The 24,521-nt window shown below is 44.6% G+C and overlaps 2 long non-coding RNA genes across 2 annotated transcripts; one reads left to right on the top strand and one right to left on the bottom strand.

Moving 5' to 3' along the window:
- The first annotated feature begins 522 nt into the window (after positions 1-522).
- On the top strand, positions 523-2,901 carry LOC126500189 (uncharacterized). The gene is made up of 3 exons (XR_007591270.1): positions 523-721; positions 1,611-1,685; positions 2,792-2,901. It is a non-coding gene; the product is annotated as an uncharacterized lncRNA (long non-coding RNA).
- Positions 2,902-4,990: 2,089 nt separating this feature from the next.
- On the bottom strand, positions 4,991-24,121 carry LOC126500190 (uncharacterized). The gene is made up of 3 exons (XR_007591271.1): positions 24,088-24,121; positions 17,626-17,712; positions 4,991-5,110 (listed from the first exon to the last, which is right to left on the bottom strand). It is a non-coding gene; the product is annotated as an uncharacterized lncRNA (long non-coding RNA).
- Positions 24,122-24,521: the final 400 nt, after the last annotated feature.

Raw genomic sequence — 24,521 nt, 5'->3', positions numbered from 1 at the left:
TTGCGGCTGGAGGTCTGGCTTGATGATTGATAGAGCATTTTTAGCTTGATCCTCAGGATTGTACAGATTGGAGGGAAAACTGATCTTCTGTTAGTATTGACTAAACACATCCTAGTGGCCAAATGTAAAAAAAAAAAAAATGAGATGAACTGTCAGCTTCTCAATGACTTTACCTTCATTCAGTCCAGAATCTTAAACATAGGCAAGTATTTTCAAGTATCTTAAGGTACCTTTATCAACTGGATAAAAATTTATCAATAGGCATCTAGCCCTCATGCTTTTTTAATTGTTGCAAATAAAATTTGAAGTCTATGAAACAAGCTGGCCCATGAGTCATGAAAGAATTGGACATAAAAGATTTCCAAACTTGAAGTTCTAAGTCCTCGAGGTCATTATTTACCCTTGTAATCTGTTTGCTTTTGCTCTATGTGCACAATCTAGGTCCTGAAACGTATCCATCCTCTGTGATATGGTTGTGTCCAAGCCGTAGACTCAGGCCACAGTTACGGACACTGATTGGTAGGCTTGGCAGTCGCTGTGGACAGGGCAAGGGTTGAATAGACACCAAGAACAAAAGTAGGTTCTCTCTGTGGAACAACTCTGTGAATGGAAAGGGTGGGAAAGGTCAGCCTGCTGCTTTCTGCCCTGAATCCACTCCGGAAGAAAGGACTTCTGCCTGGCATCTCTTCCAGAGGACACAGCGGAAAAGTAATCTTACTAGGTAAGCTTTCTGGAATTTTGGTCAGATTGTATAGATCTTACAGAAACACACACACACACACACACAACACCAATCTATCCCACACCCACTAGACAGAAATAAAATCTTGTTTAAACAGTCGTTGGTCCTGTGAACTAGTATGAGCAGTCCCAGCTCCTTGGCTTTGCTCTGTTGAGAGTTTCACCACAGCTGAGTTCAGCCAAGGAAGGACTCACGCCAGCATCCTAGAGAGGTCTGGCTGGCAGGACTCTAGGGCAACCAAAACTGCCCTGAAGAATGGCACCAGGCCAAGCCCGAAAGGCAAGCAGGGCTTTCCCAGTTTGGTTGAAGAGGAAGAGGCTCTTGGTGGCGGCGACAGAGCTGCACTGGCAGTGGCTGTAAGACAGACAGGTTGTTACCTCAGCATAGAAATTCCAGAAGTTTCCCTGGTGATTTCCTACTCAGGTTTGCAGCCAACAAAGATGAACGGCGTGGATTTAGGTGGAAGGAGGAAAGTAAATAGCCAACAGATCACCGTGCTGTGCCTTTACTACCGCTAACTGTCTGGACAACTCGGTTTCTAGAAATGTGTGACCAAAAACCTGAATGGTTTGTCTGTCTGCCTAGACGGTCTAGGTACGAAGAGTTGGACAGTGGATAGCCAATAGATGGCAGGATACTGTAAAACAGTCCAAAGCCTTCTAGCAAATGACCCGATTAAGTGATCAAATTTAATCCAAGGTCAGCCCACTCAACTCAAGCACACGTGACATCAGAAACTCCAGTTTGAGATTTATGCTTGTTAGGTCTTAACTTCTTTTTGTAGTGTTGGGGACTAAAGGCAAGTCTTCATGCATGCTAGGCAAGTACTCTACCACTGAGTTATATACCTGGGCTTTTTCTTTCTTAGGAGACAGGGTCTCACTATAGTGCTCAGGCTGACCTCAACTCCCAAGTAATCCTGCTACCCCGGGTGGAATTAAAGGTATGTGCCATTATGCCTGGCATTTCTTTTTGCTTTCTTTTTTTAAAGGTGTATTTATTTTTATGGCAGGCGTGTGTGTGTGTGTGTGTGTGTGTGTGTGTGTGTGTGTACATATGTGCAGGGATCCTCTGTAGCTAGAACAACAGGCAATTCAGCCCCCACCATGTTGTGAACTAAACTTAAGTCCTCTGTAAGAGTGGCAAATACCCTTAACCACTGAGCTTTCTCTGCAGCCTGAATTTTTCTCTTTTTTTAAAACCAAGTCCATCAAACAGCTGAACCAAGCATACATTAATTCAAAAGCCCATAGGACAAAATTAATAAAATCCTCATGCTTTTACATCGGCTGTGGTGTGTGAGATGGTCTCTGGGGGCAACTCCTTCTCGGTGTTTGGACGCTAGAGTCCAACAGATGTAGGACAAAACTTGAGGAAGATCATCAACCTAATAGTCATTCAGAAACTTTTGTTAAGGGGAGTGGGAGTTGGAGGCAGGGTTTCTCTGTGTGGCACTGGCTATCCTGGAATTCACTCTGTAGACAAAGGCTGTCCTGGAACTCAGAGATCCGCCGGCCTCTGCCTCCCCAGTGCTAGGATTAAAGGCGTGCACACTGCTCCTAAAGGCTTTTTGATAATGAAAGCAGACTTCTGTGCTGAGAAGACGAAGCAACACCACAACAGCCTGTTCCATCTTCTCTCAGAGATCAGGCCTCAGTTTCTGTTTCCTGAGACTGAGCAGGCAGTTTCTGGAGGTATCATGAACAAAGGACAGTCCCCAACACCCCAACAATAAGGAGGAGGCCTGATAATGCAGTACCAGCCTGGGCCTGAGTCGCGGTCAGCAGTTCAAGGACAAGGCTTGGGACTTGTCTAGGTCTACCCCCAAATGGAAAATGGGGCTTTTCTCCGCTCCCAAACTACCTCTTTATCTAAGTCTTCCATAACAAACCGACTTTAGACGTTGTGAAGTCACATGGGGACCTAAAAATATTTCTTTGTTTACTCATTGTAGCAGATTTGCCTCACCTGTCTAGAAAACTTTGACCTCCTTCAAAGATATCAGCACCTGGGCTTCCAGATGTACCCTAGAGATTTTTTTCTCCATAGGCACAAAAACAAGCCTTAACCCAGTGTGAGGAATGCCAGCAATGCTTTCCTTTCCTGAGAAGTTCAGCCTGGAATACCCTCAGTTCCTGTCATTCCTGTGGCTCTCCTGCTCCCAAGGCTCCACTGCTGCAGCCTGGTAAAATGTCCTAGACTTGGTTCTCCATTGTGGTAAGAGTGGCTGGGACAAAGGCAAGACTAATGAGCAGGAGTCCTCTTAACGGAAGATGTCATGAGGCCGCGTCCGCAGGCCTCTACTCTCTAGATGAACAAGAATCATGACTGCAGAGGCTCTTCCCAGGGCAGCTGGACAAGATGCATCACTCTGAGGCATGCTTCTGACTCAGGACCTAGCCCGGTAAAGCCCCAGGGTGTGTTCCAGATATAGGCTGCTTCTCAGAGAGAATAGCCTGAAGGTGAAAAAGACGTTACAGATCTACACAGCACTAAGCAATTCAAAATCCTCTACTAACATTATTAGGACGATAAAAAGAAACAGTTTGTTGCAAACTGTTTAACATGCCCTAACTATGCAAATGTCTGGTCTCCTCTAAAATTGTCCTGCTAACTTTTTTTCTATGTAAAAAACTAGTCTAGAGTTTGCTTCAGTCTGGGACAGTCTGAAGTTTCCTGGCCTTCATATTTCCGATGAGTCCTGACCTTTTATCATGCACTCGGCTACCAGTTGAAGTTCGTGTGATTTTCCTTTTCCTGACACAATTATGGTTGTGTATCTGGCGCTCAGTGTAACAGAAGTGACGCAGTGCCCGCAGTGCCCGCGGTGCCCGCGGTGCCTCACACGCTCTATTTCCTGGTGACCGTAATTTCAAGGCCTTGATTCAAGCGGTGCCTGCCAGTTTGTTCCACCACTCGGTTACTGAGCAACTAGCTTATGGGAAGATATTTTGAGGCCCTCTAAGCAAAAATTTGTAACACTTTTGTTCTCTAATGGTAGCATGCGCTGGTGATTCTTGCCTGGAATAATTATTACCGTAGTGCTTGCCAAAGGGTAAATTCCCTCCTTTCGCCAATCCCTCTGGATTTATCCGCTGGAATCCTGCTGTACAGGAGACTTTCCTCTTCTGTCCCTTGCGTTAGTCTGAACACAAGTTCCTATTTTATTCGCGTTGCAATTTATTGTTAAGATTATCTTGTTGTTCAACAGTCCCGTGTTAGTCAGATGAGCCCTGAGAGTTGGCTCTAGGCCAGATGTGGTGGCACACTCCCGTAATCCCAGTACTTGAGGTGCAGAGGCAAGAGGTCAGCCTCCTCCCCACAGCAAGTCTAAAGCCAACCTAAACTACAGAGTGAGACCCCATCTCAAAAAACAACAGCGAAACACCTAAGTCAAAGAACACTGTGTTACCTTATGGTACTACATAAGCAGCCCTGGGTGTAATCCGGGCTGCAGAGTTCTTTCAGAACTAAGTAGACAGTGAGCATGTGTACGTACTCGTATATGAATGCATAGCCATTCCCTGACGTATCAGCTACTTTTCTTGTTGCTATGACAAAATATGTGTTGGGAACATTCTGAAAGAGGCAGGTTTTCTTGGGTGTGTAGTTTCAGAGATTTCAGTCACCAGTCCTCGTGTCCATTGATTCTGGGATCAGTGTCACAGAGAGGCAGGACGTCATGGAGCTAGGGGAATGTGGAAGAGAAGGCTGTTCATCTCTTGACAGTTGGAAAGTGGGAGATGGAGAAGGGACTGGGTATAACCTTCAACACTCTACTTCCAGTGACTTCCTTCATCCAGGTTGACCCTGCTTCCTCAGTTTCCCACCACCTGCCCAGATAGTAGGACCAGTACCAAGTGTTCAACACTTGAACCCACAGGGACAATTCATATTCAGGCCATAACCTTTGGCATCTATAGAGAAGTGATATATACAGTTGATTGAGTCTGTGATCATGGAGAGAGACCCAAATATCAACAGCCGTATTGATTTCCCCCATGTGTGTAAGCAGAAAACTGTGACTTCCCGCTGTCTTCCATTGAACTTCATCACCACAGGGTTCGCCGCTTTTCACCTTTTTGCTGCTCTCCTCTCCTCTTCCACAGTGAGCAATCTGGCGCTGATCATTTGTAACACTCTGCTGCCTTGACCTCTTCCCTACAGGCAATCGTTCTCCCATAAGCCACCTCCACTCTTCCTTCTGCAGTTGTTCCCCTCTCCACACTTGGGCCGAGGCACGCTGTCCACATTGTCTTTGAATATGATGACTTCTTTGTTTCTTCCTGGCTGCCAGCCCATCGCTAACCTCTTCCTGTGGTCCATAATCCTGTGGCGAAGGATGGATACCTAAACACGGTCAGGATTCTGAGAGCCAAACAGAAGGAAATGGATTTTCAATACGTTGTCAATAGTTCAGTATCAGTTATCCTTTTCCCCTGGGAATTCTGCATCTTCTCAGACTATCCTACAGTTAGAGTGGGGACAGACACATCTGTGGCCTCGGTGAAGCCAGGTTAATAACTTTCATTTATGCGTGTGTGGACCTTAGATGACCTTATTCACCATTATCTGGGAGAGGTTTAAGTACCATCACCCCTAACCTGTAAGTGGGATAAGGCAAAGACAGTAATTCTGAAGTTCAACTGAATGTTTCATGGAAAAGTCAAAGGGTTAATAATGGTTAAAAAAACAAATCTGTGAATGCTAATATATCTTGAAATTCCATGACAGTCTTCTATTTTTTTTAATTAAAAATAGACTTTTTTTCATACAATATAATTTGATTACGGTTTCCTCTTCCCTTACTCCTCCCAGTTCCTCCCCAACTCCCCTCCCTTCCCTTTCTGTCTCTTCTTAGAAAAGAAACAGGCATCTAAGGAATCATAATAAGATAAAGTAAAATACAGTATGATAAATAAAAACAAACAAACCAAAATAGGACAAAACAAGCAATCAAGAAAAAGACCCAAAGAAACAGCACAAGAAATGCATAGAAGACTCAAATGTTCATGCACACACAGGATCCCGTTGAAACATAAAACGGGAAGCTATACTATATATGCAAAGGACTTGCAGGGAGATAGGTAGATAGATGGATAGATTGATAGATAGATTGATAGATAGATAGATAGATAGATAGATAGATAGATAGAGACAGATAGATATAGATAGATAGATAGATAGATAGATACATACATACATACATACATACATACATACATATACATGTCTTGGCTTAACATCATGAGACAAAGAGCCTCCAATATGCCATTGAGTTCATTTTGTGTTGGTCATCTACTGCTGGCCATGGAGTCTACCTTTAAGAATTGCTTGCTTTCCAGTGAGACTCCCTTGGAGAAAACTAAGTCTCTATTTGCAAGTGGCTAACAATTGGAGATAACTCCTGGCTTAGGGATGGGACTTGTGTCCACTTCTTTCAGCTCTAAGATCCCATCTGGTGTAGATCTGTGCAGGTCCTATGCCTGCTGCCACAGCCTCTGTGACTTCCTATGTGTGCCAGGCCTGCTGTGACTAGAACCATGTCATATGTGAAAGATGGTGACAATTATACCAAAACTTTGTATCACTTGGCTCAGAGATCAAGCTACAGATTAGTAGCAACCAATCTTTCAGATATAGACAAGTTTTGTAGTGATATTTTATTTGTATTTTAATCAATAAAGCCCACCTGAAGAAAAAAAAAAAAACACAAAACTAAGCCACCAGAGGCCAGGGAAGGATGGCATGTGCCGCCTTTAATCCCAGGATTTGGGAGACAGAGGCAGGTGGAACTCTGTGAGTTCAAGGCTACCCTGGGCTACACAAAATCCGTCCAGAAGCAGATCTAGGTGGAGGTGGCTCACATCTTTAATCCCAGTGTTTGGGAGCCACACACCTTTGATCCCAGCACTAGGGAGGTGGAGACAGGAGCTATTTGGCTGGGCTGAGAGAGAAGTCTAAAGGGAAAGAGACAGGAACTCAGTGGAGTGTGGAGTCTGAGGTGTGGTGGAGACACAGTGTAGTCTAGGCAATCTGAGGATCACTGCTTTGATCTGAGCATTAGTAGAGGGAAAAGGTCTCTCCAGTGCCTTACTGCTCTGCTTCTCTAATATTCAGCTTTAACCCCTGTATCTGTCTCTGGGTTTTGGTTAATTAAAAGTAACTAGAATTCGTGCTGCAAAGTTTGTTTTCTGCATTTCTTCTCTTTTTTTCTTTTTTTATATTCATCTTACTACAGCATTTGTCCCTATTTAAAAACAACGCTGCATTTCCAAGGTTGGGCTGCAAGGAAAAGTCAGAAGCCCTAGATAAGAAAAAGGACATTTCAGTCAAAGACACCGATTCCGCTTTTTGTGCTTATTCTGGACATCTGTCCAGCATCAGGACACAGGGCACCCTTCCCACCCCCTCCGCACCAGCCGTCACTCACGGCAGCTGCTTGCCTGAGGTTAGCCACGGGAGGCAGACAGAGAGGAGCTGAGTCAGCAGAATTCAGCTGTCAGCAGCGTGACAGGAAGTGTGACTTGAAGCCGCTTTTCCCACAGCTGTGTGTCCTGAGCTTTCTCTTTAAACCCCCAACACTGGAATTTTATGAGTTTCCTTTTTGTGACAGATTCTTTTCTTTTCTTTGTCTCGTGACTTCTGGTCCCTACACTCTTGTCTCAAGGCTGTGTTAGTGAGACCCTGTCATGCCCGGATCCTACTGAACTGCTACGCTTTCACTGAGGGAAAATGGTTCCAGTCAGGTCATCTTTCTGTCATTTGGAATGCGAGCACATGGGGATGGATTCTTAGTGTGAAAATACAGGGCTGCCGTGTGGCTCGGCTGGTAGAGTGCGTGCCTGGGGAAGAAAGAAAACTTCACTTGTCACTCAGTTCCTGTCCTTTCGATGGTCTCCTTATCTAAGGACTCTATTTATGCAATAACTGTGGTATATGCTGTGTGTTCCTTTGCTTAACCATGTCTCACTGGTGGCAGCAAGATCACTAATTCTGTAATCACACGCTAATGTCCTCGTTCCATCTTTCTGTCCTGCCATCAGAATAATCTTTCTGTTCTGTGTTCTGTAGTATTATCCTTTGCTAAAATTCTACCAGTGTCTTGGGTTGACTCCCCAGGCCCCAGACCAGTATCTGGTGCTGTAACAGTCTATCCGCTGCCTGTCCCAAGCCAAGGTCCACATTGCTAAATTCCTCGCAAAGACTCTTAATCTCTTCAGAGGACATCTATTGTGTCTAAACTCTACTTTTGACTTTACGACTTTAAGGAACCTACTGTAGCTAGGATTTTGAAACTGAGCTTAGATACCAATGGCCCTTGGATATTTTCCTGACTTCCTATTAGGCTCCGGGTGGGTGGGGGGCATCTCCCTTCTGACCTCTGTATTTACTTTCATCAGAACCCTTATTATCTTTAACTTGTTTGTCTGCTAGCCTGGGTAAGCCCTTTGTCTTTTATTTCTGTATCTCTATCAGCTACTATTGTATTGGTGTTTGGTTGCTACTCACATTGAGTAAATGAATGAATGAGATGGAACAGGAAAAACTGATAGTGGCCATTTAACGTTTGTCACTTGGGGAGTTAGCAACGCCAATGCCTAACTAACACTAAGTCAACCATGTAAATCTATTCAGCTGGACATTTTAGGGTATGTTGTTGGGAGCTTAAAACTGCACACTGAATCTCTTTCTCCTGGCAACTGTAGCAGCACATAAATCATTGAGCAACAGAGTCCTGTAAGAGTTCACCATATGGAGCCAATAAAAGGTGTCCAAACCACAAAGAAAAAGTACTAAAAAGGCAAGACAAGGTTTTCAAACAGGGGCGATAGCACGGATTGGAATTGCTGAGGCTGTATTCACACTCAGCAGTAAACACGGGAGAGAAGGGTGTGATTGCTTTCAGAATATTCGGGAGGTGGCAGGTCTTTGATCTCCTGGCACTTGATTCACAATCTAGAGACACTTAAAATGTGCATCCTGCCACTCCCTCCCCACCGCTCTATCCTAGGAAGTCTGCTTTCTGAGGATTTCCCGAGTTATTACTGCGAGCGAAGGCTTCATGCCCTCATCACCTCTGCTCCAACTCGGAATGGTTTGTCTCCCCATCCTTCATCTGGTCCACTTTAGTGCTTCTCTGTCCTTTACACAAAGCTTGTGTCTTGCCACTTTTTAAAAAACATCCCCCAAACATCTTGGTCCACTTGTATCAGTTGTCTCTCTTTCTCTCTCTTTTAAGTAGGGGGTTGGAGAGATGGCTCAGAGGTTAAGAGCACTGGCTGTTCTAGAGGTCCTGAGGTCCATTCCCAGAAACCACATGGTGGCTCACAGCAGTTTATAATAGAATCTGATGCCTTCTTTTGGCATGCAGAGCACTCATACACAGTACATATATATATATGCATATACATATATGTATATATGCAGGGTCTCATGTAGTCCACTCTGGCCTTGAACTCTCTACATGGCTAAAGATGACTGGTAACTCCATATCCTCCTGCCTTCACCTAGGATTCCACACACGTGCCATCATATCTGACCCTTTTATTGTTTTCAACAGCACTCATGCCTACGGTAGTCACACAACAACTCTTATCCTTGGCTCCAATCCCTGTCACATTGTATAATCCACTGGCATCTTTGTCCTGTCCCCACAGCTCTCACATCTTCCTTTTAGACCCAGTGTAATTGTCCTTCACGGTTGATTATTATAATCAGTCCTTTGGTTATATTGCCATCTCTTCCTGTAACCTTCCTTAACAAATCCCTCACTGAGACGTAGTCCCAACTCTGTTTGTGGTACAACTATACTCACATAGCATGATTGGAAACATGCTAGCTGGCTTTTGTTTTGAAGATTGACATTTGATGTGGGAATCTTCTGTTTTGTGTTAATTTCATTGGTTAAATAAAGAGACTGCCTTGGCCCTTTAATAAGACAGAAAATTAGGTAGGCGGAGTAGACTGAACAGAATTCTGGGAGAAAGAAAGCCGAGTCAGACAGTTGCCATGATTCTCCCACTTCAGACAGATGCTCACTCCACAGCAGCAGAAACAAGAAGACCCTGCCTCAATGAGGTGGAAGCTAGAAGGGACTCTTGAAAATTGTTCCTTGACCTCCACCTGTATAGCATATGAATGCCCATGTTCAGACCTCCCACACTAATGATAACAATAAAATTAAGTTGTGAAAAAAGGCAGGATGATGTGTGTTGACTTCATTCATTCATTAGTGATGTAGTCTTTTTCATTGAATAATAGTTTAGAATTAAATTTTTATGCTACTCAGAACGAACACATAACACTTTTAATTTTAATATACATTATTAAATTTTTCTCCATTATTTCCTTTAAAAAAAACTTATTTATGGTGGTAGTTGGGGTGGTGGTGAGGGGTTGTGTGCCACAACATGTGGAGCGGTCTTCCTCCACCATGTAGGTTCTGGCCGCCAGCCTTAAGGGAGAGTGCTATTATCCACTGAGCCAAGCGCAGCAAAAAATCCTGTTGTGTAACTTAAACCATGACTTGCTGGTGCTGGCTTCTTCCCCCTTGGTTCCCTGTGAGCCTAGTCCCATGGTGGAAGCAAGTTGATTGCCAGCTCTAGCAGCCATGTTTACTGTCCCAACTCTGGGATGTTTCTGGTTTTATGCCGCCAGCCAAGTAGCATCTCACCTACTGCTCATAAACTCCCATTTTTTTGCCCCTAGCACCATGCCAGGAAACTGTCCCTTAAAGGAGCCGTGTCTCTGCTCACTGCCAGCCAACAGAGCCTACCTAAGAAAAAGAGGTTATTAAGAAGCTGCGCTTGGCTCACTCTTTGTGTGTTTATGATCCTTTCTTAAGCTTTTTTAGGTCTTATGTGTAAATTCCTACCCCATGTTGGGCTGCCATATATAGATGAGCTTTCTTGTCCCAATTGCCTGCTCTCAAATAACTAACACAGAGGCTTAATATTATTTATAGATAATCAATAACTCAGGCTTGTTACTACCTAACTCTTACATTTAAATTGACCCCTATTTCTTATCTATTCTTTGCCCATCTTGTTTCTCTCTCGTCTGTTTGCCACTCCAGACTCCATCCTTCATCCCATCATTCTCAGTTGGATTTTCCCACCTAACTTTATCCTCTTCAGCTATTGTTTATTTAATAAACCAATCACAGCAACAAACCTTCGCAGTGAACAAAAGGACTTTCCACAGCTCTTGTGTGGCAAGGAATTCACCATTTAAAGCAGGCTGGCCTTGCACAAGTGGCAATTCTTCTGCCTCAGCCTCCTCAAGGCTGCCATTACAGACATCTTTCACTATGCCTGGCCCCAATGTAATTCTCTTTAACTTAGAATTGAACCTAGGGTCTTGGACATACAGGATAAACACTCTACCCAAGAACTATATCCCCATCCCTTCTGCAAACTTATTTTTAATGGCAATGATTCTAAATCTGTTTTTTTTAAATCGCCTTCATATCTATAGGACAGGCAAAACTTCTTTTTAAAATAGATACATCAAAGTAAAAACAACGAGTTAATTCAAAGAAAACACTAAGAAATAAAGTATGCACAGCCCACGGCTATAGCGGACTCCTAAAGTGGATCCCCCACTAAGTGAAACTTGGAAACTTTGTCTTGATCTTTAAGATTCCTTTGTTGTAAAGCATAAAGTCGAAAGGCACACGTAGTTCTGAAAAATGCTGTGAAAAAACCCCAGTGAAACGGTAATCATATGCGGTGCAGGCAGGGAGTATTTGGGAACTATCTGTACTTTCTGATTATTTTTGCTGTGACCTAGAACTGTCATAAAGCAGTATTCTGAAAAACAGAAGTAAATAGATAACCACACGAAGCAAGCACAGACAGCAAAGCATTTCATGTTATTATACGTGCACAGAAAACAAGTCTTTCCTACTGCAAAGAGTTGCCTGGATGGGAAGAAGTGACCTCTGACCACTCTGAGCTTTGACATCTAGTAACATAACCTTCCCCACTTCCCTTGTACTTGGGGTAGAAACCCCGACCTCTGCACATGCTGAGTCAAGCATTCCGTTACTGACTTCCATTCCCATTCCCTAACTACACAATCTTAGCTCACTCTCTACAATAGAAAAACTATTTTCACCTTTCAGAGATCAAACTGGTTTAGTTGGTTAATTTATTGATGAGCGGTTGTGTTTACTATAACAATTTTTTTTCTTTTTCGGTTTTTTTTGAGACGGTGTTTCTCTGTGTAACAACACTGACTACCCCAGAACTCACTTTGCAACAAGACTGGTCTTGAACTCACATAGATCCACCTACCTCTGCCTCTTGAGTGCTGGGATTAAAGGCATATGCCCCCACACCCAGCATTCTATTGCTGTCTTAGTAAGAGTTTCTGTTGCTGTGATGAACTACCATGACCAAAGCAACTTGGAGATGGAAAGGGTTTACTTTGATTACACTTCCACATCACACTCTTTTATTGAAGGAAGCCAAGGCAGGATGCTGGAAGCAGGAACTGAAGCAGAGGCCTTATAGGAGTGCTGCTTACTGGCTTGCTCCTCAGACTTGCTCAGCTTGCATTCTTATAGCACCCAGGACCACCAGCCTAGAGGCAGCACCAACTTGTGGACTGGGCCCTCCACATCCACCATTAATCAATAGAAAGCCCCACTAGGGCATATTCATGTATTTAATACTGTCACTTGGAGACAGAGGAGGGCAGATCTCTGCTGGGAGGCCCTGCTGATCAGAGGTTGCAGTCTACCATGGTGTGGCAGCTTTCTCCGAGCTTGGCAACATAGACAACTCCTTCCTCCTGACAGAAGGCACCCTTTTCTCTATCTGACCTTATTTGGGGACTGTCTCTAGGCCCACAGGCCTGATTTCTCTCTTGTATGAATGACCCTGGACGCCGTTCCCTGCAGAAACTTTCCACCTGCTGCCCATATGGTAATTGGACATTTTCTAGGAATATTAGAAGAGGACGGTGCTTCCACAGTTGATAACTAACACTTGTACTAGGTGTTATGACAAGAGCACGCTGTTTAATGCAAAGTAGGTAATTTTCCTGGCTACCGTTCCTAATCCTTTCTTTATAGTCCCCATACTCTGGAATACAGTTGAACAGATTCACCAAAGCTGTCTCTGGGAGAGCTATCTCCATTGTGTTCCCAGGCCAAACAAAGCTCTCTGTCATGCTTCCACCCCTTGTCCTTGTGGACTGGTGGCCAACAGGCGTTAGAAGAAGTGGACCCCCCACAGATCCCTGTCAATTAGAATCCTAACTAGGAAGCCCTATTAGGGAGAGGTCTGAAAAGTCATCCGCTCCTTTTGGATCCCTTACACCACAAGGAAATGAAGAAACTAGAGATGTGAGAAACAGTCTTGGGGCATGCAGAGAATGGAGTCCAGGGATGACAGCTCACGACAGCCTCTTGTCAGCTGAGGGGATGAGGATGACAACATCAGTTTGCATGTGACCTTAAAGACAAGAGAGCGCTCTAAAGCCTGGACAATTGCCAGCAGCAAATAGAGCAGGTTTGCTGTTTTTTTTTTTTTTTTTTTTTTAATTAGAGTTCTGTTGAGTTCCCTGGTTGAAAGATAAATTCTGTGCTTTTGTAAAAACTGCCATTTTGAGGATGGAGAGGTGACTTAGTGGTTAAGAGCACTGGCTGCTCTCCCAGAGGACCCTAGTTTAATTCTCAACACTTACAGAGCGGTTTACAATTGTCCCAGGAGATCAGACTCCGTCTTCTGGCCTCTTCAGGAACCAGGCACACACGTGATACAGACATACAAGCATACAAACACGTATACACATAAAAACAAATTACACTGTGAAGACGTGTCACTTGGGTTGGTTTAATAAAAGGCTGAATAGCCAATAGCTAGGCAGAGAGGACACTGGGAAGAAGAAGGGCAGACACCAGGGTTAGAGAGCAAGCAGCATGGACATTATAAAGTGAAAGTGACCGTGCCATGTAAAAGAAAATAGATTAAATGACATGCGTTAATTTAAGTGATAAGAGCTAGTTAGAAACAAGCCTGAGCTATCAGCCAAACTTTCATAATTAATACTAAGTCTCCATGTCATTATTGGGGAGTTGATGGCCCTGATGAAAAAGTCCGAGTATAAACTCATTTAAACTGGATATGTTGGCGTGTTCCTGTATTCCCAGCAATTGTATGTTGGAGGCAAGAGGATCAGAAGTTAAGGGCTGTCCTTGACACCAGAGCAAATCTGAGGCCACCCTGGAGTTCCAGAGATCTTGACCCACCACTACCAACCCCCAAAAAAAAGAAAGAGAAAAGAAGAAAAGCCTACCTGTCATTCTATAAAAAGCACTATACAAGAGACAACGAGAGAGGTCGACCAAGCAAGGCTGAGGCTCACATCACTAACAGAGAAATCTGAATTTCCAGCACGTGCCTCTGATTGCTGTTGCACACTTAAAAGGCTTCTGAGTAGACAAGCAGCCAGGCTGAGTCACTGTGTGTCTGTGTGAACTCTAATTAGTCAATGTGGCCCATTTCCCTCCTTTGACAGGAGATGGGTCTGAATTCTACCTCGGTCAAGTATAATCGCACACAGGAACATCTCAGGTGATCGCCACATCCCAGTTCCCAACAGCTTCGCTGCGCTGGTTCAACCCCCAGAGATAGGTCCATTTCCACTCTCCACCAAGGAAATAGCAGCCCTGACGTCAGCTCTTGTAAGCCTTCAGTTCCGGTCAAAGAGCTTTAATTATGCTCGAAGAGGTTAGGGAAACAGTTCCTTCCTTATCTTAGATTCAGGAAAGCAGCCCTGATGTTATCTGACTTATTTATTTATATTTCCTTTTCAAGATTTCATTCCAACAGAGAAAAAAAAAAAAAAACAAACAAACAGGTTGCTCAGCCCTGTGTTATTAAGGGCTAAGCTTTCTATTTAATTCCTCCTACAGGCTATTCTCCTCTGTGTCTACTGGATTTAGAGACGGCGGCAGGAAGGACAGGCTAGGGCCCCCTTGGTGGCTCTTGAGTTTTGAGAACTGGAAACCATGACACCTGCAGGCAAACACACTGTGTGTAGCTATCATGTATGTATTAAATCCAACAAGGGTCATAGTAGCATTGTCAGGAAGCCTGCTTGCTGAGTCCAAGAACGGCTTCAGGGACCCTCCTGACTCGGGCCTGTGAGAGAAAGAATGAATGACAGACAGACAGATGCACAGAAGAAAGCGAGGCTTGGTGACCTATAGGCCCCCGCAGCCCCAGGGAAGCTCAGTGTGCTTATATAGAGTTAGGGAGGCAGAGTTACTGCCTATGACTGAACAAGGGGTCGAGATTATTACCTGCAAATAAACAAGGAAGGTAGGGTTTCTGGTGTAGAGCTGGATCAAGGACACAGGTTTAGCTAAAGTCAGTAAGAAGAGGCTACGTAGGGAAGAAATTCAGGCTAGAAATATCCAGGGAAGAAAGCTATGGTGGACACTTTCTGCAGATACTATCAACTCCCACACATGGACCAGAGGAAAGCTGTGCCTTTGGAGTCCTTGATGTGACTGTGACCGTGTCAACAACACAGGTTCACTCGCGACCTCACACACCCCGGGCTTCCTCAGTTCCCCACGTTTGCTTATGTCTAATTTTTTAAATTGGATTATTAAATAGCAGCGTGAAGACATTTCTCTTCTTGCTAATGAAACCCCAAGGCTAGTTCTGGGCACCCATGTTCTCAAGTCTACCACCACAAATAATCGTTACTTTAAGTCTTGGCCCTGCTACTTCTTAGGTGTACGAGTGCTGATTGAAGCTTATACCGAGTATCTGGGGGCCACTCAGCCTTAAGTGAGTCAGGAATAGCGAGCAGAAAGAATCTTCAGATATAACTGAATGAGGGAATAAAAATATTTGGGTGGAAATGTCACTCAGGGTTAGGAAGAGTTTGTATAAGACCCTAGGTTTCATTCTTGATACTGAAAAAAAAATCAAAATATTAATATTCCTGTTATCTGTATGTGCAAGGGCTATAAATGTTTGTCAAGTTGTCTGTAGCTTAGGATATTAAAAGTTTTAATAGCCCCATAACAGTATTTACTGGGCTATTATGATATCATTTTAGCATTATTTTTGATTATAACCAGAAATGTCCAGCTTACATAAGGAGGTCTAAGCTGAAATAAGGAGTTTTTTAATTTCATCACAAGCAAGGTGAATTAAAATTACATTATATCAGAAAAAAGTGCAGTGCAAAAGAGACACGAGGAAAAAGTGCAGGGCAGTGGTGGCGCACGCCTTTAATTTTAGTACTCGGGAGGCAGAGGCAGGTGGTCTCTGTGAGTTCAAGGCCAGCCTGGTCTACTAGAGCTAGTTCCAGGAGAGGCTCCAAAGCTACAGAGAAACCCTGTCTCAACAAAAAGAGAGACATAAGGACTTTGACTTCCAGAGGGAGTGTGCACTGTAGTAACTGAAGTTGGTAACACACGCATTTAGCAAAAACTGCGAACACTTCCATAAAATAGGACAGATTTCCCCTGACTGGCTTTCTGTTTAAAGCTATGTTTGTTTCTTATCCAAGAAGCAACTCATGCTAATCTTCTCTGGGCCAGTCCCAGGACTGCAGAGCCAGAAGTAAGTGTGGTATTAAAAAAATGTTACCATTCCACTCCTTTGCTTCGTGTCCCCAAGTCTGTATGTGTAAGAACCCCGAGCGGCCCCGTAATGTGCAATGTGGGCTCACCATTGAAATTCTGATTCATGCGAGTGAGGGAATCATCATGGAGCCGTCCAGATGATTCAAGGGCAGATGGAATATGAATCACACTGTGAAATGAGTGGTGTCTATAGCCGCCATCTATAAGCTCCTTGGAGAGATGAAACACGGGCATGTGTGCGCGCACGCGTGCACGTGCACACGCACACACGCACGCACGTACAGCACCCCCAACAACAGTGCGCTTAAGGATAATGCGACTTAACAGATTGCTTTACATTCAGAAAGGTAAGAGGAGAAAAGAAGGCCTTACAAAAGCAGCCATGCGTGAAGGGCGTGGCGAGCAGAAGCCTGCAGACTTGCTAAGCACACTGTCGCACCGTGGTGAGGAGACAGCAGTTAATGCGAGGCCTTCCCAGGAACTGAGAGAAGCAGTGGGTGTGATTGCAAGGTGAACTGATGCGATGTTCTCGAGCCTCCATCTGGAATGTTCCCGAGAAGAGAGTCAGAACATGAAGCTATAGCCACAATTTAGATCAAGGCAGGGTGGCCTCCCGCACACGAGAAGGTAAGAAAGGGATGTTAACGGGGCAGAACTGCAGGGTGAGAACTTTGGTAAATGGGAGGTCAGACATGCTTTTCCAGATTGGAAAAAGTCATAGGTTGGTGATGATACCAGGACCTTAAGTGGCAACAGGTCGAGGATGTAGAATGGCAGAGAGGATAAAGGATGCCTTGGCAAGAGAGTGTGCTTCTTTGGATTGCAAATGAACCTCGCTTTTTCTAAGACGCTGCCATCATAAGTAAGTAGGGCCCCAGCCAGGGCCAAGCGATGATTGGGAATGAACTTGAAGCCCAATCAGAACCAACAGCTGAAACAGGACTAGAAAGAAATCCTGATTTAATGTGGAGTCTCCTGTGCCAAGCTCTTTGCGCTCTTCCTGCGGGAGGGGAGGCCCTTCCGAGGGTGACTTACAAGAAGCAACAGGAAGCAATGCAGAGAAAACGTGGAACATTGAGTGCCAGCTACAGCGAAGCCACATTCAGGCAGAGCTGGGAGAAAAGCAGCTTAGCAAAGGGAACCGAGCTTCTTTGCATGGAAGGGGAAGGTCTTTAGTGTGCTAATGGCGTTTCTCTTGCTTGGTAAATGCCTTACAGCAGAGGGAATGATAAGGCTACCGATGCAACTTCTGGGCATCACTGACCGGTTTCTTCGGTGGTACTGACAGCATGGGCTCCCAGTGAACGATCTTCTGGGCGGCAGAGGTCAACATCGTCCATCATTTCCGCATCTGCCAATGAGGACTAAAATAACTCAGATATCATGAGCAAATCACACAGCTTCCTGCCTGGCCCACTTGGTGCACAGGGCCTAGGGTTTTCTTGAGCAATGCAGTCACTCCTTCCCATGCTTTGGGTTTTTCTGACCCTTTGCCAGGGTTCCAGTTCCTGTCGATTTAATTTGGAAATATTCGCCCACAGCATACCGTGTCCCACTCTTGCTGGGCACAGTGTGCTTGCTCCGGGCCTGAGATAGCAACTGGTCTGTCTCTTTCCACGTGCTGAGTCTAGGATTTGTAGCAGTTATGATCATTCCTCAAAAACGCCCTCAGAAGTGAGCACTACGATTGCTTTCATTTTACATACAAGGAGTCTGAAACTCAGAAAACTTGAAAACCAGAGCCCGTCTTACTAACTGCCTTGTTCTTCCATCAAAAGGCTTTCCAGTGGCAGAGTGTGCAAGCCCAGCATGAAGGAGACAGAAGCAGGGAGTGGAGTCAAGGCTGAGATCAACCTGGGCTACTCAGCCTGTTACAGGCCATCTGGGGCTATATAGTACACACGATGATTCCCTGCCCCACCCCTCCCTGGTCTTTTCAGGTAGGTCTTCCCCATTTCCTGTTTCTGTGCCTCATTCTATGCCTTCTACTTTGCTCTTGACTTAGAACCCCACACCCACCCATCACACTTGAGTTTTATGGCAAACAGTTTCAGGCTTATGAGAGAAGGTAAAAGGATATCTTCAAAGTCCAAAAATGGATACAAGGTGTGCATATGTGGGCAGGTGGGGGTCATGCTCTGTGCCATAGGAGGGGTGTAGAAGGCAGAGGACAGCTCTGTGGGGTCTGTCCTCTCCTTTCCCCTTTGCAAGGGGTTCCAGGAATTGAACTTCAGTTACTAGGCTTATAAGACAAACACCGTTACCCAGTGAACCATATTGCTCCCACTTTAAATGGCTTCTTCCTTCCTTCCTTCCTTCCTTCCTTCCTTCCTTCCTTCCTTCCCTCCTCCTCCTCTCCCTCCTCCTCCTCCTCTTCTTCTTCTTCTTTAAAAGAGTTTTAACAAACATCTTCTATTCCCTTAACTTAGCAGAACAAATGGGCAGAGAGAGACAGAGCTAAGACAGGCTGGCTGGCCCCTTGGTCTGCACTTTTCTCACGAGGATGGCTGAAGTTCACGGAGTGCAGACCCCTGGAAGAAGTCGTGCTCCACAGGTGTTTGTGAGTAGCGATTAGACATGGCAAAGGACTTGTTTCTTTGAAGGAGAGCATTCACTCATGCAAATTAGCTGCCTAACCCTCTCCCCCTTCCTTCACCAGGGAACTTCCCTTTGATCGTAATTGCACAGGAAATCATTACAACGAGAACGTTACAATGCAATGAGCATTCGTTAGTAAAATTAATTTTGCAAAGCCAAAATCGTCTAAGTAACATTCAGTAGCTGTGGGTAATTTAATTTCTTCTGTACAGAATATAACTTTTGGCATCTATTCAGGTTTTTTTTTTTTTTTGAAACAGGGTTTCTTGTAGCCCAGCCTGGCCTTGAACTTGCAATATAGCTGAGGATGACCTTTAATTGATGCCTTTGAAGAGATGTCCTCGTCCTGGGTTTCTCGTCATGTGCCATGAGTGACTGGCTCTAATCCTATCTTTTTTAGTAGCTATGTGAGTTGAGGAGGGAACTGGAAGAGCCCTGAATAACTAAATTCCCTCTGGTTAAGTTTCCCTGTAGCTGAGGCACATATAACTGGATAATATACCAAATTAAACCCATTAAACCCAAACCCCAAATACAAGGGGCTTTATTTTTCTTCAAAAGCTAAAAAAAGCAAAGCAAATGCTAATTAATATACACGTGTTATTAAAATTAATACGGAATCGATACAGTTCAAAATTTTAAGGCTTTACTTTTTTATATATGATTCTATCTTAAGAGAAACAAGTCTCTTGATTGAAATAACAGCTAATTTAGCTTTTAAGGCAGCGTAGAGACTATAATTGTTCAATAGCTTTTAAATAACTTGGCGTTGTTCCTTAAGCCAGAGCATTATTACTTAATTGCAGATGAGTCATTTCCCCAATCTCATGCGATTAATCACCGTTTCCTAAACTTGCCTGAAATAGGAACCACTTAAGATGTTATATGCACACAGCTTTCTGGAGCTCACCCTGGATCTAGGAAGTCAAAATTCCCGAGGGAAGCACATGAGAATGCGTGTTCGGCAGCATCCCAGGTAGACAGCATCATCGGTCAGATTGGACAATGGTACTTTGGTGCCAGTGAGCTGGCTCAGTGGATAAAGATACCTGTTACCAAGGAACTTGAGTTCCTTCGCTGGGACCCGCATGGACCCACATGGACAGATTCTGGCAAGTCGTCCTCTAGGCTGTAGTGTGTGCTTCTGTGTGTGTGTGTGTGTGTGTGTGCATGTGCACAGGCACACATGCACCTGACACAGAGCGAGAAAAGAGAGAGAGAGATGAATGAATGAGTGAATGAATAAATAGATGGATAGATACTTAAATAATGTGGCCTGCATGGATTACTTTTTTTTTTTTTTTTTTTTGGTTTTTTGAGACAGGGTTTCTCTGTGGCTTTGGAGCCTGTCCTGGAACTAGCTCTTGTAGACCAGGCTGGTGTCGAACACACAGAGATCCGCCCGCCTCTGCCTCCCGAGTGCTGGGATTAAAGGCGTGCGCCACCATCGCCCGGCTTGCATGGATTACTTTGGCAGTAGTATTGACTCTGATTACTGCCACACAAGTGGGCAGTGGGCAGCGTCATCACTGGAACAAGCAGCTAGAGGAAGCTCCAGGAGCTGTACGCTACTTCATGCTCTACTTCACAGCAGATCCCACGGTCAGCCTTCACCCGGTCCCATAGGCACTGTAGCACATTTATCGTATTTGGTACCACACCCAGGATTCAGTTTACTGCCAGCTTGCTGAAGCATCTCTTCCCGGACAGCACAGGCACATGAGACATGAGCCGAATGCAGGTGCGGATGAACTTCTTTACTCCTAGGACTTATCTCGTCAGGCAAGTGTTTGTTTCAGTTTTCTAGGCGCAGAAACTGTAGCTTAAAGAGGCCAATAGGATTTTCCAGGATCCACTCAGCAGGAGACTACTCAGTGCTCAGACCCACAAGGTGTGTGTCCTTCCCTTTGAATGCAGAGTAGAAATTGTAAGCCAAGGAATTCTTATTCTCTAGTCAGAAGAACTGTAGGCTTGTTCTTTTTTTCACTCAGAGTTGTCTGCCGACCCACTCCCAAACACACAAAAAAGCCTATTTCTTATATACTGTACACAGAGACAGAAGGTTTAGTATTAACTGTGATAGAATAACAAGCCTCCTTTTCTTGAGTTCAGAAAGAGCCCAATGGTTCCACTGTAAAAACTGACTCTCTCAAAGGACGATTGAGAGAGGAAGATAGACGGAAGGAAGTTAAGGAAAGTAGCAGGTATCATAACCGTCCATGAAACTTTACCATGAAACTTTACTGGACTGAAATGGGTCCTCTGTCCTGTTAGTCCTGCGTGGTTTCTTCTAGCTGAAGTGCTCACAGTCAGAAACAGAAATGACCCCTTGAGTGCCCTTGTTCTAAGAACTCTCTCTCTTTTAAAGAGTTTGTTTTTGTTAGACTTGGAAACTGTTGCGGTTGCCAGATGGATAGCCTTGAGGCGGCATTGGTTATCTGCACGGGAGGCCAGGTGCAGATGGGAATCCAGGCTTCCCACGGCCCCGATAAGTGACCTCTGAAGTGAAGGCAGACACTACGGTCTGCGGCACGCTCCTTCGTGGTAGGCGTTGCTGCTAAGACAGCAGGATCCATGACCCTCCCATGCCGTCACTAGTCAGTTGGGGGTTTTGAGTAGAGGGACTGTTGTCGTGATGAGATTGAACTCAGGACTTTTCACACCAGACAGATGATCTACCACAGAATTACGTGCCAGGCTCCCAGCCAGCCATTTGGAAGTCGCTCATGAACGTCCTGGCAAGCCAGATCAGCTGGTCAAGACACCTGCCATCAAGTCTGCTAATTCCAGTTTGATTCCTGGGATCCACATGGGGAATGGGGGGGGGGGGGAGGGGGGATTCCATAAGTTTACCTCTGACGTGCGTTCTAGGATAGACATGCATACCCCAAAATAGAATAAATGGGAGGGGGGGAGAGAAATAACAGGGCTGGCCAGATGGCTTAGATGGGAAAAGGCTTGCTGAGCAAGTGTGGCGATGTGAGTTGAATTGCCTAGCCCAGACCTGACTTCCACACGTGTACTGTGACACACGTCTGGTGTTAAGAGTTTATTAAGGAGGATTTTGGATGTCACATGTGGTAGCCCAGACCTATAAACCCAGTGCTCAGGAGACAGAGGCATGAGGATCTCCCAAAGTTTGAGGCCACCTTGATCTACATAGGGAGGTTGAGGCTGGGGCTACATAGGGAGACCCTGTGTGGAAAAAAAAAATGGAGATTTTTAGAGAAGGAGTTCACCCCAGGAATGTAGCACGAAGGTGAGCGTTGGCATCAATGTTCTCTGGGTTTTGTGATATCTCTGGCTGCTGGTTTTTGCATAAAAGTAGCTTCTAGAGCCTGCCAAATTACCTCTAGAGAATATAACGGCTTTAGCGAGGAACATCATCTAACAGGGTGAGTAGACATTTAAGGGGGGTTTATTAGGTTGGCTTACAGTACAGCCTGGATATCAACTGTGGCTGTCTTCACACTGAAGAGGCTGCCAATCTGGTGGCTGCTCAGCCGATCAGGCTGGGCACCTCAGTTGTCACACTGGCACCCAAGGCCTCGAGTCTTGGCTCTAGAGGGGATTCCTGGAGAGCCACTGGCTCCAGCTCCTGTGGGAAGCCTGAAAGAAGCTGGGTTCCAAGGTCAGTGAAGAATGACTCCAGCAGCGGCAGAGAGGCAACAGGATGACTAGCAAGTATAAAGCAAAGATTTTTTTCTTCATACATCTGTTTCTGGCTGCCTCTGGAAGGTATGCGATCTGTATTTAAGGATGGGTCTTCCCACTTCAAATAACAGGATCCAGGAAATCCGTACAGGTATGCCCTAAGTGATAAGGTAAGTGCTTATCACTTAATTGATTCTGGATCCAGTCAAGTTGGCAACCAAGATTGACCCTTACAGTAGCCAGTGGCTGTCGTCACCAAACTCTGTCATTTTTAAACTGTTTGTCTGGAGGAACAAGGTAAGCACGCATAGTCGAAAGCCTATCCGGAGGCCCACTTTGCATCGCTTTCTTCCTTTGCCTTTGATTTATAATTATTAACGTGTTTGGATTCCTGCAGAAACATGCCTATTTGGCATCCTAGCTATCTTAAAAATGACCTTCATGTTCTCCTTCACAATATATTTTAATTTACAAATGTATATTAAACTTATCTAAATAAAACTAAAGCTGGACATGGCGGCCCTCACCTGTGATACCAGCACTTCTTGATTAGGCAGAGGAAGGAGGCTTGTCACAAATTCAGGTTACCGGGTCCCTGTAGCAAGGCTAATTAAGTATATGTAGTGAACCATGTCTCATAAAGCAATAATAACAAAAACTAAACAAATTAAATCAAGCTGTAGTGTGATTATTATTCAGTTAAGACAAAATGGAAGGGTATGGTGGAATACTTCTTCAGTCTCAGCGGCATTCAGAGTCCAAAGGCAGGTGGACCTCTGTGAGTTCAAAGTCAGCCTGGTTTACACAGTGGGTTCCAGGCCAATCAGGGCTACCTAATGAGACCCTGTATCAATTTTCTTTCTAAATAATATGGGAGTTACATTTGTGTAATATGGTATGTTCTGTAGGGCTCAGGCAAGCTGATATTTCAGAACTGCAGTTTTTGCTGGAGATCGAACCTAGGGCCTTGTGTATGCTAAGCAAGCGTTCCACCGCTGAGTTACACCTTCAGGCTGGGCTGAGATGTTTAGATTTTTCAATAGTTAATAACTCTTCGGAACAATGTTAGAGGTCAGAGTCTACACGCAGATTTTACAATAGGAGTAGTACTGTTTAGTTAAAAAATATATATATAATTAAAATTCATAATAACCATGAAAACAAAGAGCAGCAAATAAATATCAATATGTTCCTCTTCCAAAATCTGTGATTATAGGAAAAATAATCATAGGAAGAAGAACTGTAACCCATAAAAATAGAATAAAGCAGGAAGAGAGAACAGCGGCGGGGTGGGGGTGGGGTGCCTATAACCTCAGCCCTTGGGAGAAAAAGGCAAAAGAGCTATGAGTTGGAGGCCCTTCTAGGCTATATGACAAGATGCTGTCTAAAGAAAGCATGAGAGAAAGAAAGAAAACAGGAGGAGGAAAAGGAGAGAGACTAACTTGAAAAAAAAAAAAAAAAAAGGGGGACTCACCCGAAGCATTTCTGTGTTGGGAGTCCTAAGGAAGTCAGGCAGAGCAAGGAGATAAAACCTGAAACACGTGAGAGGCTAATCCAGTGACCAAAGCAATCAGGATCAATATCTACATTTTAAAATGAAGATAGGTGGGTGAAGAAAGAAAAACAGTGGCTAAGGATGTCTCTGAATTAAAAATCAAAAACAGTAAAAATGTTTGAATTGAGGAAGCAAGACCAGTGTGGTAGTTTGAATGCAATTGGCCCCATAATCTTATTGGGAGTGGCACCATTAGGAGTGTGACTTTGCTGGCGCAGGGATGGCCTTGTAGGAGAAAGTGAGTCACTGTGGAGTGGGGGGTGTTGAGGTTTTCTATGCTCAGAAAACCTCCCAGTGTCTCCATTGGTTTCCTGTTCTCTGCAAGTTGTAGGACTCTCAACTACTCCAGCACC

This window comes from Alexandromys fortis, unplaced genomic scaffold, assembly GCF_014885135.2.
Source record: "Alexandromys fortis isolate MF-2015 unplaced genomic scaffold, M_Fortis_MF-2015_v1.1 scaffold_33, whole genome shotgun sequence".
In the NCBI taxonomy this organism is placed as follows: domain Eukaryota; kingdom Metazoa; phylum Chordata; class Mammalia; order Rodentia; family Cricetidae; genus Alexandromys; species Alexandromys fortis.
This window is presented reverse-complemented; position numbering and strand designations above follow the sequence as displayed.